Raw genomic sequence first — 20,729 nt, 5'->3', positions numbered from 1 at the left:
TTGCCTTCTCCGATCTCTATCATAGGCTCTCTAAAATAAGTGGGCCTTGAATAATTTGCCTTAAATAACAATATTATATTTTATTATACAATTGAAGTTACACTAAAGATATTAATAACTCTAAATCTCTTTAATTATTCAGTTCAGTTCAGTTCAGTCGCTCAGTCATGTCCGACTCTCCGCGACCCCATGAATCACAGCACGCCAGGCCTCCCTGTCCATCACCAACTCCCGGAGTTCACTCAAACTCATGTCCACAGAGTCGGATTATGACCATAGAAATAACCATGTTTTTAGAAAACAAAATGTACCAAGGACGGCATTTAGAAAAATAGTAGGTTTTAGTAACAGGGTATAATTTAAAGAATGTCAATCAACCTTAAAGGAAGAAAGGCTTGGGCTCAAAATTGGAGTCTTCCCAGCTATTTCATTTTATTCAAATTATTTAACCTTGCTGAGCCTCAGTTTATTTTATTGAAAACAGAGATGATTATTGCCTTAATGTTGGGGAAGGAATATTAAATACTTTAAAGAGCCTGAGGGTAGCAATATTGGCAGGGACATTAACGAAAACAGCTTTCTATCTCATAGCTGTTGCCTATGAAAATATTGGAAGTAGTCAGTAGTAAAGTGGTAGGTATCACGGGCTTGGGTTGGAAGATCGGGTTCACAGTATCAGTGAACATATTGGCGTTAAGACGACTTTGGACACTAATAATGCCTTTCAGGGAACCAGAGGAGATCTCAGGACTTCTGTGAGGAGACACCACCTTTTCAAGAATCAGAGAAAAGCACCTTAATTTGAATAGCAGTATCATCATTCATCTATTATGCTTTCTAAAGTTCATAATGAGACCTTATTAGAAGGACTTCATTTTCCTTGAGAATCTTAAAGCGGAACGTGATAGACACTGGTCTCTGCTTTTCTTCCCCCAGAGTTGTCTACACAGCACACGACTTCTCAATTTGCTCAAATAATGCGGTAATAAGCACGAAGACCCACATTTGGGGTGCAGGTAAGAAAACCATGCACATTGCTACTTTAACCAAACAGCCACGATTAAAGTGCAACTTTAGGACAGACACTTCGGGCCACAAATGCTTCGGAGGGTCTACAGGGAGAAGGGAGGAAAGCGAAGTCCCTCAGTCACATCAAGTAAAATCTTAATAGAAACCTAACACTCACCCAGGGGAACTGAGAGTGGTAGGCGAGGGTTCTGTGATGACCATCGATGATTAATTGTCTGTTAAGGCGCACGCAGGGAGAAAACAAACAAACAACACTGCCCGGGACGCCGAAAGGTAAGACCCACAGTCTCGCCCGCCAGCGAGCCGGTTGGCGGCGGGGTTGCGCCCGGAGCGGGACCCCGGGCCGGGGCGTCGCGGGCGGGGGTTTACGGGGAGGGAGGCGCGCTCCGCGCGCGGGGGCGGGGCCCGGCGGCCGCGCTCTCCGCCCCCGCAGTCGCCGCCGCCTCCAGCCCGCGCCCCAGCGCAGCAGCCGAGACGCGGTCGCGTCCTCGTGGACGGTAGAGGCGGCAGCGAGCTAGAGTCCGCGTCGCAGCTCGCGGCCACGGAGAGGCCGGGCGAGCCCGAGCGCCGGGAGCTGGCCCAGGCTCGGCGGACACCTCTGTGCGCGGCTGGTGCGTACGTGGTGGAGGGGAGGTGGAGTGGGGGTGGCTGGAGCGAAGATGGAGGGAAGAGGACTTGGGGAGGCAGGGGTGACTGAGCGAGCGAAGATGCGGTAAGAGCAACTTTCCTATTTTCCGGCCAGTCCGCGCGAGCATGGGGGGAATTCAAGCAGACGCCTCTTTGGCCAGAGTGACCACATCATGTAACACGCAGAGGTCCTTGCAGAGTGGAAGGGGCCGCTCAGGTCAACAGGGGCAACCAGGGAGGTCCGATCACCTCTTTTTGCCCATTCTGCCCTGAAGGTGGACACTGGTGATGTCTCGTAAGTTGCTGAGCCTTCGCCTCTCGCAAGAGCAGTGCCACGTCGTTTCTCCTGGGCTGCGCGTTTCCAGCCCCAGGCAGCCCCTCGCGGCCGTGGGGTCAGCAGCGTTCTAGCCGGCTCGGCTCGCGTCCAGCTGTCTTTAGCCCAGTCACCTCACCTCATCAGCCTCCATCCATTTTCTTTGATAAAACTTGGGAATAATTAGATGGAGTGAACTCGTGGATTCCCAGCAACTGTTGGATTTTCACGGAGTCTGGGACTCCGGCAGGCAGCCAGGGAAGGAGAGGAGTGTAGTGTGGTCGCAGGGGTTCGGGAGACGAGCGTGTGGGTCGTAATTGCTGATGTGCAGCAGCTCGTTGGGGAAGGTCCTGGTTCCCTCTGGAAGAGATGACCCTGATTTACCTGCTGTCCAGACTGGCAAGTCCATGCCGAGCGAGGCTCAGATGAACCGGTCAGTTTCATCTTCGTAGAGCTCTTCCCAGGGAACGCATAAGAACAGGGTTCCTTTGGAAGAGCACTTGGTACAAGTAGGGCACATAGGAAACCCTGGGGAAAAATAACAAACCCAAAACAAAACAAAAAAATCCTGCAGGTGGAATTTTTAGTCCGAGTCTGTGCAGGACTCTTAAAATGGAGATTCAGTGCTGATGATCACTTAAATATTCAACTGGAAAAGCTAAAAACTAAAACGCTCATACTAATGGTTTGAATACTGAAAAAGTATGGATTCGAACTGCGCCGAGTACTGCATTTCTCTTTCTGTACACATAGATTCAAGATCCATCTGTCCACTTTATCTCTTCATAAGATGCCTTTCTTCTTATTGACATTGCTACACACAAAAAAATTCGTTCTGTGATTTAATATTCAAAAAGGTCAGAATTTGGATTACTAAAATGAGATCTGATGGTCATAAAGCTCACAGGAAGTTCTGTAAGTGATATACGTTCTGGATCATGGTTTGTTAGATTAGCATTTTGTTACTTTTTTTCCCTGCTTGTCAGGTGCTGATCAGTACCCCTCTATTGACACTATCATAAGGAAGTTCATTTCTAAAACAGTGTTTTGGAGAATCAAATGATTTAATTTTGAAGTAAAGTGTGTGTTGAAAAAAAAGTTTTCAAAAAGTTTTTAGTAATCAACTTCTTAGTTGTATCTTTACCACAGCTTTCTTCAACAAAATATCAAAGACTAATGGAATACCTTATACAGGATATTTTAAATTATGTCAGATTTCAATTTTGTTGAAGAATTTTCTATCCTCTTTAGCCAATTTTAAACTGGAAGTTTAGATTTCTAGAAATTTACCCCTTCAGTGATTTTTAAAAAAATTTTACCAAGTTGTAAAACCATCACCATAATTCAGTTTTAGAACATTTTCATCACCCCAATAAGATTCTTCATGCCCACTTATAATTAATCTCTGTTCAGGTTCAGGCAACTGCTAATCTTTCTTCAGTCTCTATAGATTTGCTTTCTCTGAATATTTTATATAAATGGAATCATAAAATATATGATCTTTTGTTTATGGCTTTTTTTCACTTAATATACTGTTTTTGAGATCTATGTCGTAATGTGGATCAGCATTTCACTCATCTTATTACTGAAGTTTTCTGTTGTATGAATACACCACATTTTGTCTATCCATTCACCAGTGGTTGAACATTTGGGTTGTTTTCAGTTTGAGGCTATTGTAAATCATGATGCTAAGAACATTCACATGCAAGTCTTTGTGAGTTCATATGTTTTCATTCTCTTGGGTAGTTACTTAGTAGTGCAGTTGCTGGATTGTATGATAAACATATATCTAACTTTTTAAATGAAGTGAAGTGAAAGTCATTCGGTGGAGTCTGACTTTTTGCAACCCCATGGACTAAATAGTCCATGGAATTCTCTAGGCCAGAATACTGGAGTGGGTAGCCTTTCGCTTCTCCAGGGGATCTTCCCAACCCAGGGATCGAACTCAGATCTCCTGCATTGCAGGCAGATTCTTTATTAGCTGAGCCACAGGGGAAGCCCCAAACCTCATTCATTGCCGACGGAGTCTTTACCAACTGAGCTATCCTGGAAGCCCAACTTTTAAAGAGCATTATAGAATGAATTTTATGTAAAAGTTATGTATTTGCAAAATGTAGAAAATTCTGGAGAAATAAATGTTTCTTACTAGATTTTATATGATTCCATATATACAGCGAGAGAATGTTGGACAGGAAACACTTTGCTTCCTTTAAAAATTTTGAGCTCAGATACAGCAAGCAAATTCGAAAAAAGGTGTAACATTTCTGAGAAATAAAATATTTCTGAAGACGAGGTTTATTGGAGCTGCTTTATATTCACAGAAAAATTGAATGGAAGGTACAGAGATTTCTTAAATAACCTCTGGCCCTCCACATGTATGACCGCCTCCATTGTGGACATCACACACTACAGTGGTACATTCTTTACAGTGGATGAACCTACACTGACACATTGTAATCACCCAAATTCCCTGGTTTACTTTAGGGTTCACTCTTGTTGTTGAACATTCTGCAGCTTTGGACAAATATATAATAACATATATAGCCTGGTGGGTTATAGTCCATGGGGTTGCCAAGAGTCAAAGCCGACTGAGCATGCACGCAGATGCAGACATCCATCAATGTAATATCATAGGGAGTATGTTCACTGCCCTAAAAGTCCTCTGTTCTCTGCCTATTCATTCCCCACCCCCAGTATCTTTTAATGCTAAATGAGGGCAAATCAGGCTTAATTAAGACTAAATTTCCTGCAGTCTCCAGTGAAGATGGGAAATTGAGCAATTTGAAAATTGTATTTTAAGATGTTGATGAAACTCAAACCTAAATTGCTTGATAGTAAAGTCAGTGGTTTTCCTTTCCTTCAACACAGATTTTTAATTGAGTTACAAAAAATATCATTCCTTTTTGAATAGAAAAAAGCACTCTGTAAGTCATATGATAAAATAAGCTTCCATAACTATGATGCCACATAATTCTTTTACGTGCTAATTAAACATATTTTATTATTATATATAGAGATCTAAGGCCCAAGTTTAAGTGATTGACTTGCAAAAATCATGTATTAGGGACAAATCCAGGGCTCCTCTTTTCCCATTTTAAAATTCCTGTGGTTAGTACATACTCTTTTTATTCTTTTCAGTTTTTAATTGTTCACAAGGGTTTTTTATTTTGTTGTTCAGTTGCTCAGTTGTGTCCGACTCTATGTGACCCCATGGACCACAAGCATGCCAGGCTTCTCTGTCCTTCACCATCTCCTGGAGTTTGCTCAGACTCATTTCCATTGAGTCGGTGATGCCATTCAACCATCTCGTCCTTTCGTCCCCTTCTCCTCTTGCCTTTTTTATTCGTATCAGCAAATATACACTCCCTTAGCTTTTCTTTGATCAGACATCCCACAGTATTACTCATTGACTTATACTTTTTTAAGTTTTTATGGGTAAATACCAGTTTATCTTTTATTACTTTAACACACAATAATGTGAAGTGATTATCCTTCAATTAAAAAAAATAAATTTAAAAAAAAGAAGGAAAACTGCATGTTCTTTTGAATTTTGTTGGCCTCAGTAATTTTTATTCCCAGGTGGCGCAGTGGTAAAGAATCTGCCTGCCAATGCAGGAGAAGCAAGAGACGCAGGTTTGATCCCTGGGTCAGGAAGATCCCTTGGAGTAGGAAATGGCAACCCAGTCCAGTACTCTTATCTGGAAAACTGTATGGACAGAGGAGCCTAGGGGGCTATAGCCCATGGGGGTCTCACAGAGTTGGAGATGACTGAGTGATGAGCACAGATCCTTGATATACTTTTTATAAGTCATTATCAGTTGGTGATATTACATAAAGAGAACACTTGAACATAGGCAGAAAACCAAAAGTGATTATTATTATTGTTTATCTTTTTCTTGGAAGTACAGTTGACTGAGAAATCAAATATGTAATCTACTTCATACTCAAGTGGGACGTATTTTTCGTTCTTGTGCTCAATGGCAAATAACAGTTTTATGCATCTGTCCAGGTATAAAGCACCCTATAGACATGTGTTTTCTAATAACTCCAATTCTTAAGAAATGATGGTGTCCAAGAGTTGGGTGCTTATTGGAAAAGAAATTCAGAGCTATTTAAGAATAAAACAATTCAGATTTGTATATGTTTCTTTATAGAAGGAAATAATCTTACCTAGAATCTTGAATTAGTTAGAATAGAATTTCTCAGACTGAAAAGTGGGCGAGCAGAATAGAGACCCTTGAAGATTATGGCGTAGTGGTAGTAGTCTGGAGCCAACATGGCTTGAACACTTTGGGGAGCAGCAGCAGAAGCTTTTATAGACAATGTAAATGGAGCTAAATGCCTTCCTCTACATCTTGGATTCTCCCTCCTTAGAGTTTCTATTTCCAGCCAAGCCCTACAATCTGCTGTGCTAATGAAAAGGAATGAATGGCCTTTGGGAGTGTGGAAATCAGCATGTGTGTGTGTTCGTCGCTCAGTCGTGCACAACTGTTTGCGACCCCATGGACTGTAGCTTGCCAGGTTCCTCTGTCCATGGATTCTTCAGGCAAGAATACTGGAGTGGGTGGCCATTCTCTTTTCCAGGGAATCTTCCCCACTCAGGGACTGAAGCCTGGTCTTCTGCATTGCAGGCAGGTTCTTTATCATCTGAGCTACCAGGGACCCCCAGAAATCAGCAAGGGTAACTGTAAGTTTTCCACTTGTCGGGTGAAGGAAAGGAAGAAACTGAGGTTCAGTATGATAGTTTCGGGAATAAATTCATGGAAGATAAGAAAGAGTTAAACAGTCTTCCCAAACATGCTTATAGTAAATGACTCTGAAGTGATTTACTTCTAGACTAATTTTTATGGGCTGGGTTAATATGTCTCAGAAGAAAATACTGTTGTTGAAATCACTATGTATAGTGTGTGTGTGTGTGTGTGTAATTAAGGATAACCTTTAACTCATGTAGTTACATTCATTTATTATTTTTGTTTATTAAAAAAATGAGAATAAGTACTTCTATCATGGGGCTTCTGGAGCCAGATATAATATTAAATCTCAAAACACTGAAATAAGACCCTCTTGTCTATCTTTCCCAAATCTAATAGAGTCTAATAAAAACCCAGACTACAGATATAATGGATTTTGTTGCATTCTGAAAGTTTGTAAAGAATCTGTCAAGTCAGAAGATGTTACAAAGGCCAAGGTCTAGCACAGAAACCACTCTGCCTCTATGTCTGTTATAATTGTGTTCATTGCAGTAAAGAAGCAGAACTGTTCACAGGAGTGAAAACTTAGAAAAACACAAAAAGCAACTCTGCATCTTTCTAACATGCAATGAATCTCTATGTATTTATCTATATATACTCTTGCAGCTCGGAGAAGATTGGATTTGAGGAATATTGGACAGACTGTTATACCCCAAGCAAGAGATGTTAGAGAGTGAATCATGGATTAGTGATGAAGAATTTAGGGATACACAGGAGTATCATAGTCTAGAAATATTAGGAGTGGAAAGTGATTAGGCTTGATGATAATTGGGATATGAAGTTAAGGGGAGGTGGAAATGAAGGGTGCTTTTTAGCACCCTGGCTTGAGGTTGAGGGCTAGCACTATTTACAAAAATAGTGTAGAATGAGGACACAGTTGGTGGGTTTCCTGGGCTGGATGAGGTCTGATAATTTACTTCCTGGAATGAGACCTTATTTAGAAATAGGGCCATTGCAGTTGTAATTGCCTAATATGATGTCATACAGGAGTAGGATGTGCCCTTAACCCAATATGACTGGTATCCTGATAAGAAGAGAAGAGACAGAGGCAGAGACTCATAGAGGCAAACGTGTGACAGTGGAAGCAGAAATAAGAGTTATGCGACTTCAAGAGATTCCTAGATTTACCAGCCACCACAAAAAGGTGGGAGAGAGGCATGGAACAGATTCTCCTGAGTTCCCAAGAAGAAACCAACCTTGCTGATAACTGGATTTTGGATTGCTGGCCACTTGAGCTCTGCCTATCTTCAGTATCAGTTGTAAAGTGAGTGAAAGTGAAGTCGCTCAGTCGTGTCCGACTCTTTGCGACCCTGTGGACTGTAGCCTGCCAGGCTTCTCCATCCATGGGATTCTCCAGGCAAGAATACTGGAGTGGGTTACCATTTCCTTCTCCAGGGGATCTTCCCAACCCAGGGATCGAACCCGGGTCTACCGCATTGGAGGCAGACGCTTTAACCTCTGAGCCACCAGGGAAGCCCCTAAAGATGGTTACAAAATAAGCAGTATGATAACTTGGGCAGGGTATCTGCTGTGTCATGACATGGTCAGAGTCCTCTGCTATCAACCCAAGTATAGATCTAAACAAGGTCATTCAGGTTTTCCATTCATTCGTGCCACATGGGTTTGACAGTGTGAAAATGGAACCAGTCTACAACATGGCGGGGGAGGTCATAGTTTTTATCTGTTTGCCTCAGGGAAGGTAGAAGAATGTTTTCAGGGAAAGTGAGGAATAATTTCCTCACATGGTAGATCTGGGTCAGCTCCCTGAGGTGTTTGTGGATTTTTGCTGAAGAATATTAAACTTCAAGTAAAACCCAGCATAGATTGTTTCAACTCTGAGAAGTCCATGTTTGGAGTCTAGGTTTGAATGCTTTGAAAGGAAACAAACTTTTCAGGTATGACTGTAAAATGGGAGGAAACAAAGCATTTTTTAAACTCATAGATGTTCATGTTTACCAACTCTTTTAAAAACGTGTCTTAATTTACCTAATTTTTGGAGGACTTTTCATATCACCTGTCAGTAATTATTATTGGTCTTAATACTGAATTGGTTAAGTTCTTCACTTTGTGGGTTTTGTCTCAATGTAATCCACTTAAAATATGGATTAATGAAATATGATTGTGTCTAAGGACAGCAGTTTAAGTTATAAGGACATTGCAAATTATCTTGCAAAAGGATTGTTTAAAGTTCACTTTATTTATTAACTCTTTTCTTTCAGATATTTTGTCATAAAACCATCACACTATTAAGAACACTTAAAGATTTTACAATTTCAATTCTAATATTCAAGCATAGTTGCTTTAGTATTAAGTGTCTTCCAGTCTTTGTACCTTTGTAAGGATATGCTTTTTTATTAATGTAATAGTGGTATACAGTTTTTATCCTAATTTTTCCTTCTTAAAATTACTATTATCAGAATAAAAATGAATAGAAGGAATAATTTTTAAGAATAACATTTTTTCTAATTATGCAGAGTGACCCATGACATAGTTTTTGGCTAGATAAAATTTCAGCTCTTAAAGGTATGAAACAGAATATCCCAGTTTGGCCCCATTTTAATTTTGCTGCACCCTATGCAGTAAAACAAATAAGACAAAAAGAAAAACACAAATCTTTAAAATGTGTGGCTTTAAATATTCAGTTCAGTTCAGTTCAGTCGCTCAGTCGTGTCCGACTCTCCGCGACCCCATGAATCACAGCACGCCAGGCCTCCCTGTCCATCACCAACTCCCGGAGTTCATTCAAACTCATGTCCATCCAGTCGGTGATGCCATCCAGCCATCTCATTCTTGGTCATCCCCTTCTCCTCCCGCCCCCAACCCTTCCCAGCATCAGAGTCTTTTCCAGTGAGTCAACTCGTCGCATGAGGTGGCCAAAGTATTGCAGTTTCGGTTTTAGCATCAGTCCTTCCAATGAACACCCAGGATTGTCTCCTTTAGAATGGACTGGTTGGATCTCCTTGCAGTCCAAGGAACTCTCAAGAGTCTTCTCCAACACCACAGTTCAAAAGCATCAATTCTTCGGCGCTCAGCTTTCTTCACAGTCCAACTCTCACATCCATACCTGACCACTGGAAAAACCATTGCCTTGACTAGACGGACCTTTGTTGGCAAAGTAACGTCTCTGCTTTTTAATATGCTATCTAGGTTGGTCATAACTTTCCTTCCAAGGAGTAAGCGTCTTTTAATTTCATGTCTGAAATCAGCAACCGCAGCGATTTTGGAGCCCAAAAAAATAAAATCGGACACTGTTTCATGATTCCATAATTTAGGGCTATATGTCCCCAACAATATCCAGGTTCTTTTCTGTGGATGGTTATAGATATTCTTTATTTAAGTTATTCTTTAATAATCTCAATATTCTTAATATATTCTTTATTTAATGAATTTTGGAACTCAGTGCATGCATCTCTGAGATGAGTAGTTAACTAAACTCTAATAAATGGGTATCTATTTAAAAGCACCCTCCTGGATTCAGCTACTATGTTTAATGATATATTGCAAAACAGAATGAGACACCATCTTTTTTTAAGAAGCTTAGGTTTCTATCTGTTTGGTGGGATGAAGTAAGAGAAAATAATATACAGACCTTTCCTGTGAAGCAGATTGTAATAGGTGCTACGAAAGAACCAAAAAGTGCTGTGGTGTTTTGAAGAAGAGAAAGATAAACTTTGAAATTATTCATGAAGACTTTTTAGACAATGGAGTAATTGGGATGGTCCTTGAAGGAGTGATAGAATTTCAATGATTGGGCAAAACATTCCTGATTGAGAGACCAGCATGAACAAAGACACAAATACGGAAAAGAACAAGACAGAGCTATGTAGACTTTGGAGGGCTAGAAGATAAGGGTGGAGAGCTACATTGGGGATATAGTGAAGAATCCTAAAAATGCTGGGATGAAAACTTTGAACTTAACTTTTTAGTTAATTTTGGCTTCCCTTGTAGCTCAGTCGGTAAAGAATCTGCCTGCAGTGCAGGAGACCCAGGTTCGAGCCCTGGGTTGGGAAGATCCCCTGGAGAAGGAAATGGCAACCAGCTCCGGTATCCTTGCCTGGAAAATCTCATGGACAGAGGAGCCTGGTGGGCTGCAGTCTATGGGGTCACCAAGAGTCGGGCATGACTGAGTGACTAACACTTACTTACTTGAGAGTCATATAATCAGTGCTGTTCTCTATGAGTAAAAAATCAGTTTGATGGGTTGTTTGTATCTAGGTAAATATAAGAGTTGTATACGTTTTTAAAAAGAATGATTGTCAAATACCTAGCACATTTCATGGCATCCAGTATGTCTGTATTACTTGTGACCATTATGTTTGTTTGAAGGACTATCTTACATATATAGGAGTTTAGACTGATCCTGTGAGCTATCCCGCAGGTAGATTTAGGGCTATTGGAGAGAGAAATATTTTTGCTTCAAAATTAAAAAAAAGGATGTTATAAATGTTAAGTTGCTATAAAAAAGATAGGAGAGATAGAAAAGAAATGGTTAATAGAAGAATCTGTTAAAACAATATGAAAGAATTTTGGTTTATGGCCAGTTCGATACAATGTCAAGTGATTGTCCAACAAAGGTAGCTTGTTTTTAAGTTGTATTAATAGCAGCATTAGCAGAGCAAGGAAGTGATGATCTAGCTCTGTCCTACCGTGGACAAATTTTTCTGGGGAGATTCAGTTCAGTTCAGTTCAGTTCAGTCGCTCAGTCGTGTCCGACTCTCCGCGACCCCATGAATCACAGCACGCCAGGCCTCCCTGTCCATCACCAACTCCCGGAGTTCATTCAAACTCATGTCTGCAGAGTCAGTGATGCCATCCAGCCATCTCATTCTCTGTTGTCCCCTTCTCCTCCTGCCCCCAACCTTTCCTAGCATCAGAGTCTTTTCCAGTGAGTCAACTCGTCGCATGAGGTGGCCAAAGTATTACAGTTTCAGTTTTAGCATCAGTCCTTCCAATGAACACCCAGGATTGATCTCCTCTAGAATGGACTGGTTGGATCTCCTTGCAGTCCAAGGGACTCTCAAGAGTCTTCTCCAGCACCACAGTTCAAAAGCATCAATTCTTCGGCGATCAGCTTTCTTTACAGTCCAACTCTCACATCCATACATGACCACGGGAAAAACCATAGCCTTGACTACACGGACCTTTGTTGGCAAAGTAATGTCTCTGCTTTTTAATATACTATCTGGGGAGATTACTCTTACAAATAAATACACATGCACTTAGATTAGTCAGGATGGTCTGTTATTGCAGAAGTGATAGAAGGAATAGTCATAAAATGGAGATATTTCTTTAGGAGAAATGAACGCCTGGGAAGGTGGGCGTGAACATATAGTATAACATGATGTGTTAAGAAAGATAAACAAGCACAAGCTTTGGAGGTAGATCTCAGCTCAGCTCCTAACTAGCCATTTAATTCCGGGAAAGTTGCTAGCCTCTTTGTAGCCTGTTTCCTTTCCCACCCTCCTCCCTTTCCCCTCCACACCTCTCCTCCTTTTCTTCTACTTCATTTTTGTAACATAAAAATGGTACTATTTGCCTGTAGTTTTATTTTTTGATTCAGTTCAGTTCAGTCGCTCAGTCGTGTCCGACTCTCCGCGACCCCATGAATCACAGCACGCCAGGCCTCCCTGTCCATCACCAACTCCCGGAGTACACTCAAACTCATGTCCACAGAGTCGGTGATGCCATCCAGCCATCTCATTCTCCGTCGTCCCCTTCTCCTCCCGCCCCCAACCTTTCCCAGCATCAGAATCTTTTCCAGTGAGTCAACTCGTCGCATGAGGTGGCCAGAGTATTGGAGTTTCAGTTTTATCATCAGTCCCTCCAATGAACATCCAGGATTGATCTCCTTTAGAATGGACTGGTTGGATCTCCTTGCAGTATAAGGGACTCTCAAGAGTCTTCTCCAACACCACAGTTCAAAAGCATCGATTCTTCAGCGATCAGCTTTCTTCACAGTCCAACTCTCACATCCATACATGACCACGGGAAAAACCATTGCCTTGACTAGACGGACCTTTGTTGGCAAAGTAATGTCTCTGCTTTCTAATATACTATCAAGGTTGGTCATAACTTTCCTTCCAAGGAGCAAGCGTCTTTTAATTTCATGGCTGCAATCAGCATCTGCAGTGATTTTGGAGCCCAAAAAAACAAAGTCTGACCCTGTTTCCACTGTTTTTCCATCTATTTCCCATGAAGTGATGGGACCAGATGCCATGATCTTTGTTTTCTGAATGTTGAGCTTCAAGCCAACCTTTTCACTCTCCTCTTTCACTTTCATCAAGAGGCTTTTGAGTTCCTCTTCACTTTCTGCCATAAGGGTAGTGTCATCTGCATATCTGAGGTTACTGATATTTCTCCCAGCAATCTTGATTCCAGCTTGTGCTTCTTCCAGCCCAGCATTCCTCATGATGTACTCTGCATATAAGTTAACTAAGCAAGGTGACAATATACAACCTTGACGTACACCTTTTCCTATTTGGAACCAGTCTGTTGTTCCATGACCGGTTCTAACTGTTGCTTCCTGACCTGCATACAGGTTTCTCAAGAGGCAGGTCAGGTGGTCTGGGATTCCCATCTCTTTCAGAATGTTCCACAGTTTATTGTGATCCACACAGTCAAAGGCTTTGGCATAGTCAATGAAGCAGAAATAGATGTTTTTCTGAAACTCTCTTGCTTTCTCCATGATCCAGCGGATGTTGGCAATTTGATCTCTGGTGCCTCTGCCTTTTCTAAAACCTGCTTGAACATCTGGGAGTTCACGGTTTACATACTGCTGAAGCCTGGCTTGGAGAATTTTGAGCATGACTTTACTAGCGTGTGAGATGAGTGCAATTGTGCGGTAGTTTGAGCATTCTTTGGCATTGCCTTTCTTTGGGATTGGAATGAAGACTGACCTCTTCCAGTCCTGTGCTAGAGCCAGACATCTTGGAATGTGAAGTCAAGTGGGCCTTAGAAAGCATCACTACGAACAAAGCTAGTGGAGGTGATGGAATTCCAGTTGAGCTATTTCAAGTCTTGAAAGATGATGCTGTGAAAGTGCTGCACTCAATATGCCAGCAGATTTTTTGATTAGTGATTGTCAAATACTCAGCACATTTCCTGGCATCCAGTACATCTCCATTTCTCGTGACCATTATGTTTGTTGAAGGACTGTCTTATATATATAGGAATTTAGGTTGGTTCTGTGAGCTATCCCACAGATAGATTCAGGACTATTGGAGAGAAAAATAATTTTTCTTAAAAAAAATATTATGAAGGTTAAGTTGCAATAAACAAAGTAATGGTATGTCCAAGGAGGGCAGCACTTTTTGAGTTTAGTGGTTGTGGTAGGCTAGAACCAAGGCGATAATATATATTTTTACATGAAAGTAATCTTTTCTTCGGCACCTAGGAGGGAATCCCCAAGAGTAAGGCTTCTTACTCTTTTCCACCAAAGAATTCCCCAAAATCTATAGGTATAACTCAATGTACTCTGTAGAAAAGTACAGAGTTTGAAATTTCATATTCATCTTAAATATATATCGTGCACTCTACTTTATAATGTATTTATTTTGTTGTAGTATCTGAATGTGCTTTAAATATATAGTGTCAAGTAATACTTTGATAAACAGAATTTATCATATGGTTATGAGTACATTCTACCTTTTCCAAGGGTGCAGTTTTTGTAGTTTTGAGGATACACAGACTTAAAGGTCTTTAGAACTCACAAGCTTATAACAGACTAAGAATTCCCTCTCAGCTTAACAAAGATAAGCTAAAAATTCAGATTTCCTTGAATTAGAATTTGTGTTGCATGAGTTCATTTAGGCAATCACATTACTGCTAATATCCATTTAGTAGTGTCTTGTGTAAACATATGTGTGAACTTTAAAACATAGGAAAAGCATTGGTATATTTGAAAATGGAGAATTATATCTTTAGCTTCTGGAGTGGTGAGGTAAGAGGTTGAGTGGCTTCATAATATTGCGTTTGGCTGCTGCATTTGTGGACTTATTTTTATTGTTTGCTCATGTTCCTTTTTTTTTTTTTTTAATTAGTGCTTTGCAGATGTTGACTAAATGCTGTTTTGTGAAGTATTATTTAGGAGGTTTTAAAATTAGGGTAGCTTTTTCTTGCCTTTTTACTTAGCTCTAATTTAGTTTCTTTTCTACTCTCTTTTGGAGAAGGAAGTGGCAATCCACTCCAGTATTCTTGCCTGGAGAATCCCCATGGACAGAGGAGCCTGGTGGTCTACAGTCCATGGGGTTGCAAAGAGTCGGATACGACTGAGCAACTGCTAGTCCTCTATTCTCTTTCCTACTTTGCTTGCACTGAGATTTCTGCAGAAACTGCTTTAAGAGTTGCTGATCTAAATAGGAAATTATCTCCCTGAGACCAGCTCTAGACCACCTTTTAGTGATTTTGGTTAACAGACCACATATCTCTCTTAAATTTCATGTTATTATGATTTTAATAAAAGGAGCACAAGAAATCTGATTATTTTAGCTGTGTTACTAGATGGATTGGATCATTTCAGAAGCATCTACTTATTTGCCCTTAATGACTCATCATAATTTAGAGGACCAACTCAGAAGTCAGGAGACTAAGTTTTGGGGCAAATTTTTTTATTACTCATCCCTGGTTAATTAAGAGGTTAAAAATGCCCAATCTGCATGTATTTTGCAATTTTACCTAGGAGTTTTGTCCTCTAGTTATTAATAAAGCTATAGCATAAACAGCTCCTTAATGCTAAAGATTATCCCAGGCACCAAGGAGACCAAGTTGAACAGAACAAGGTCCTTGCTATTAAAGAACACAGGATTGATGTTAAGTAAGTCAATTATTGTGAAACAGTGTGCCTAATGCCATTACAACAGTGTGAATCAAGGAGAAGATGCTCAGAGACAACTATAAGAAATTCTAAAGCCAGGGGCAGTTTCTCAGAGGAGGTGATGGTATTTTGAGATATTGGAAGGTAAACACTAGTTTGCCAGGCAAAGAGGAATGTGTTCTAGGAAGAAGGAGGCTTAAAATGTGTGATATATTTCAGTTCAGTTCAGTTCAGTTCAGTCGCTCAGTCGTGTCCGACTCTTTGCGACCCCATGAATCACAGCACGCCAGGCCTCCCTGTCCATCACCAACTCCCGGAGTTCACTCAAACTCATGTCCATCGAGTCGGTGATGCCATCCAGAAATCTCATTCTCTGTCGTCCCCGTCTCCTCCCACCCCCAATCCCTCCTAGCATCAGACTCTTTTCCAGTGAGTCAACTTGTCGCATGAGGTGGCTAAAGTATTGGAGTTTCAGCTTTAGGGAACTATAATTAAATCAATATACTGGACAGTTGCAGATATGGCTGGAAGTTCAAAAGGAAGTATATTCACAAGTACATTGCATTTTGCGATAAATTGCCTGGACTTGACTGAAGGTTTTGAATAAGTAGAGCAGTATAATCGTATTTTCCCAAAGGAAAAGAAATGTAGCAAGGCAAAGTGTCTGAGGAGACTTTACAAATAGTTGAGAAAAGAAGAGAAGTAAAAGGCAAGGAAGAAAGGGAAAGACATACCCAACTGAATGCAGAATTCTAGAGAATAGCAAGGCGATATAGAAAGCGTTCTTAAGTGAACAATGCAAAGAAATAGAGGAAAACAAGAGAATGGGAAAGACTAGAGATCTCTTCAAGAAAATTGGAGCTATCAAGGGAACATTTCATGCAAGGATGGGCATGATAAAGGACAGAAATGGTAATCACTTAACAAAAGCAAAAGAGATTAAGAAGAGGTGCCAAGAATACACAGAAGAACTATACAAAAGTGGTCTTAATGACCCAGATAACCACAATAGTGTGTTCTTTCACCTAAAACCAGACATCCTGGAGTGTGAGGTCAAGTGGGCCTTACGAAGCATCACTATGAACAAAGCTAGTGGAGGTGATAGAATTCCAGCTGAGCTGTTTAAAATCCTAAAAGATGATGCTGTTACAGTGCTGCACTCAATATGCCAGCAAATTTGGAAAACTCAGCAGTGGCCACAGGACTGGAAAAGGTCAGTTTTCATTCTAATCCTAAAGAAGGTCAATACCAAAGAATGTTCAAACTACCATACAGTTGCACTCATTTCACATGCTAGCAAGGTTATGATAAAAATCCTTCAAGCTAGGGTTTAGCAGTATATGAAGTGAGAACTTCCAGATGTACAAGCTGGGTTTAGAAAAGGCAGAGGAACTAGAGATCAAATTGCCAACATTTGTTGGATCATAGAGAAAGCAAGGGAATTTCAGAAAAACACCTATTTCTGCTTCATTGAGTTAATGCTAAACCCTTTGGCTGTGTGGATCACAACAAATTGGACAATTCTTAAAGAGATGGGAATACCAGACTACCTTAACCTGCCTCCTGAGAAACCTGTGTACAGGTCAAGAGGCAACAGTTAGAACCGGACAGGGAACAACGAATGGTTCCAAATTGGGAAAGAAGTATGTCAAGGCTGTATACTGTAACCCTGCTTATTTAACTTATATGCAGAGTACATGTTGTGAAATGCTGGGTTGGATGAATCACAAGCTAGTATCAAGATTACTAGGAGAAATATCAACAACCTCTGATATACAGATGATCCCACTTTAGTGGCAGAAAGTGAAGAGGAGCTAAAGAACCTCTTGATGAAAGTGAATCAGGAGAGTGAAAAAGCTGGCTTGAAGCTCAACATTCAAAAAACTAAGGTTATGGCATCCGGACCCATCACTTCATGGCAAACAGAAGGAGAAAAAGTGGAAACAGTGACAGATTTTCTTTTCTTGGGATCCAGAATCACTGCGGATGGTAACTGCAACCATGAAATTAAAAGACACTTGCTCCTTGAAAGGAAAGCTGTGACAAAGTTGCATGCATGCTAAGTCACTGATGCTAATCAGTAGTGTCTGATTCTTTGCGATGCGATGGACTCCGTAGCTTCCCAGGCTTCTCTGTCCATGGGATTCTCCGTGCAAGGATACTGGAGTGGTTTGCCATGCCCTTCTCCAGGGGATCTTCCCGACCCAGGGATTGAACCTGTGTCTCTTCCATTTTCTGCAATGGGAGGTGAGTTCTTTACTACTAGCACAATAGACAGTGTATAAAAATCAGAGACACCACTTTGCCAACAAAGGTCTGATAGTCAGAGCTATGGGTTTTCCAGTAGACATGTACAGATGTCAGAGTTGGATCGTAAAGAAGGCTGAACACCAAAGAATTGATGCTTTCAAATTGTGGTGCTGGAGAAGACTTTGAAGAGTCCCTTGGACTGCAAGAAGATCAAACTAATCAGTCCTAAAGGAAATCAGCCTTGAATATTTATTGGAAAGACTTATGTTGAAGCTGAAGCTCCAATACTTTGGCCACCTGTTGTAAAGAGCCAACTCATTGGAAAAGACCCTGATGCTGGGAGAGATTGAGGGCAGGAGGAGAAGGGGATGACAGAGGATGAGATGGTTAGATGGCTTCATGGACTCAGTGGACATGAATTTGAGCAAACTCCGGGAGATAGTGAAGGACAGGGTAGCCAAACGTGCTGCAGTTCACGCGATCACAGAGGGTCAGTCGCACAGGACTTATCGACTGAACGACAGCAGACACTGACTGTGAGTCCATGTCTCCTGGAGCACACACCTCTTTTTCCGCAACAGAGAGCTCAGTGACGGTAGAGGAGATAGGAGTGAGGCCAGACTCCTGTTTCCGTGTGTGGGCAAGATTTTCAGTTGACTGACTGAATCATTGCCTTTGTCCTAAGAGGTAGGTCAGATATAGATGGAAAAATGCCTAGTATAGATTTGTTAAAAGCTTAGAACTAAAAAGGACATACATGTGGGTTAAGGTGTAGATACAAATGAAGATCTTTCTTAGAAATTGCTGTCCTTGGAGCTATGTGTTAAGCTATTTTAGGAATAAACATACTGTAAAAGTGTATGTTTTCTCCATTTCGGGGGGGGGGATCTGTTAACAGAAAACATGCAAATCTTTTAGTAAAATCTTTTGAAATTTGTAAAAGGTTTGAAAGTCATATTTTTGAACGTGATTTAAAGAGGAATGGCCTCCTTTATGTGTGTGTGGTTTTATTCTTTTTTCCCGCAGGCTTTTTTTTGGCCACAGATTTGGGCTCTAATGCATTAGTTTTCTGTCAGCTTCTCTAAAGATTCAAAGATAGAGTTTAAATTAAAGATACGTTCAAGGGTACCCTTCAGGGTAGGAGCTAACTCTGCTCTGATTTTTATTTAGTTGGGGAGCATCCAGAGAAATGTGTTTAGATTATGTAACTAGTCACTTAGGGCCCCTAGCCTTCTGCTAACCCAGCCCTCTGGAGAGGCAGTGTGCTGCTGGGAGTAGGTGGGTCAGACTCAGCCCTGTTGCCTAGCAGTCCAAGAGGAGCAGTCATAAGGGGTTGTTGCTGAGCAACCAAGGGGCTGCTAGTGTTGTCTCATCCCCCACGGAGTAGTACAGTAGTGGTGGCCCATCCCCATGGGAAAAGCAGTACAGTCTGGCAGGGGGCCGAGCCTCCCTCCGAGGCGCAAGTGTTGTTAGCAGTAAGTATTTAACCTTACAATCAAAGATGATACTCATGTTGTATGAACATGCAAACAGTTTATGGAATTATTAATGTAAATTTAATTAAACATGAACTTGGAGCAAGGCAGGTGGCTGTGACAGCCAGAGTTCTCTTTTCAGATACATTCATTCCAGTTTCTTTCTCCTTCAGACTTCGTTGCAATGTCAGTTTTCTGGGTCAATGGCAAGTAATTTTTTTTTTAATGCCTCATGGAATATGTAACTTGCCCTATTAACGTTATTTAGCCAAAGCAAATATTTACAATTGAGAAAAACCAGCAAGTTAACTCCTGTGTGGTCAAGTGGGCCTGCATGGCGAAGTATTTGATTCAATATCATTGCAAGGACTTGCTACTGTTATTTGAGATACTGCTTTGAATTTTCTCTTTGTATAGAAAAGTCAGAAGATACTTCACCAGGACCACATAAGACTTTATTTTTTAGTATTTGACACCATGCTTAAATGACTCTTCAGGAGAGCTCATAGCTGAAACTAATTAATTCTTGTAAGAAGGGTAAGTTCTGATTTTAGGACTTAAAATTGCCTGTATTGAGTAAACCTTTCCCTGAGGATCCAGAAACATATATTAAAGGCCAAAAATTGAGCTCTTTCAGTGTTTTGGAATAACACACAGTTACATGGAAGGCTAAAGTGTGAATGGAGGAATGAACATCCATCTCTGAGAAATAACGCTGACCAGCTAGAGAGAAGCGATGTGAACCTTTCTTATCTCCCTCTCTTTTCCCGTTTTTTTTATTCAGAATTTCTGGCCGTGTGCTGTAACTGTTTGCCTGTAAAGGTTTTAGGAAGCAGGCCTTTGGGTACAGAGGAGGAGATGTGTTTGTTGGCATTGGGGTCTGCACTCTTTAAGGGACCTATATTCTTTTTGAAAAAAGTACTTAAAAACTTAAAAATTCCTCTCAAGAAGTGCACACAGATTTTTGTTTCGCACACGTCCACACACTAATGTGTCTAAGCCATTCAATCAGAGTACACCTGAGACAGTATATAAATAGTGATAGCAAGTTTAAAATGTTTTTAAGATGCCTTCTTTTTAAAGCTACTTAACATGTAAAAGTGAACTTTTTACTTTTTATCATGTGTATCATTCACAGACGCATTCTATTTTTCTTTGTTATATAAGAGTTTTAATGAATCTAAAGCATATTAAGCCCAGTATATGCCAGGTACTGTTCCATATAGATCATGTGCTATGAATGCTAAGTCACTTCTGTCATGTTGACTCTTTGCGACCCCATGGACTGTAGCCTGCCAGGCTCCTCTGTCCGTGGGATTCTCCAGGCAAGAATACTGGAGTGGGTAGTCTTGGTAATCTTCTCCAGGGGATCTTCCTGACCCAGGGATTGAACCCATGTCCCTTACATTTCCTGCATTGTCAGGCGGGTTCTTTGCCACTAGCGCCATCTGGAAAGCCCCTATATATCAATT

The 20,729-nt window shown here is 40.9% G+C and overlaps 1 protein-coding gene across 6 annotated transcripts in view; it reads left to right on the top strand.

Moving 5' to 3' along the window:
* The first annotated feature begins 1,485 nt into the window (after positions 1-1,485).
* The window catches only part of PKIB (cAMP-dependent protein kinase inhibitor beta), a 119,573-nt gene continuing 100,329 nt past the window's right edge, over positions 1,486-20,729 (top strand). For 4 of the 6 annotated variants that reach the window (XM_055433207.2, XM_055433208.2, XM_088840578.1 and 1 more), the window contains exon 1: positions 1,503-1,640. The gene's annotated coding sequence lies outside the window, so the exon portion shown is untranslated. Of the gene's footprint in view, positions 1,641-20,729 lie in introns of all 6 variants that reach the window. The other 2 variants (XM_055433210.2, XM_055433209.2) reach the window with 2 other exon arrangements.

Source organism: Moschus berezovskii, chromosome 10 (assembly GCF_049115385.1).
Source record: "Moschus berezovskii isolate FMDL1 chromosome 10, NW_MosBer_1.0, whole genome shotgun sequence".
Taxonomy (NCBI): domain Eukaryota; kingdom Metazoa; phylum Chordata; class Mammalia; order Artiodactyla; family Moschidae; genus Moschus; species Moschus berezovskii.
The sequence above is the reverse complement of the archived record's forward strand: the minus strand, read 5'-3'. Positions and strand labels throughout refer to the sequence as shown.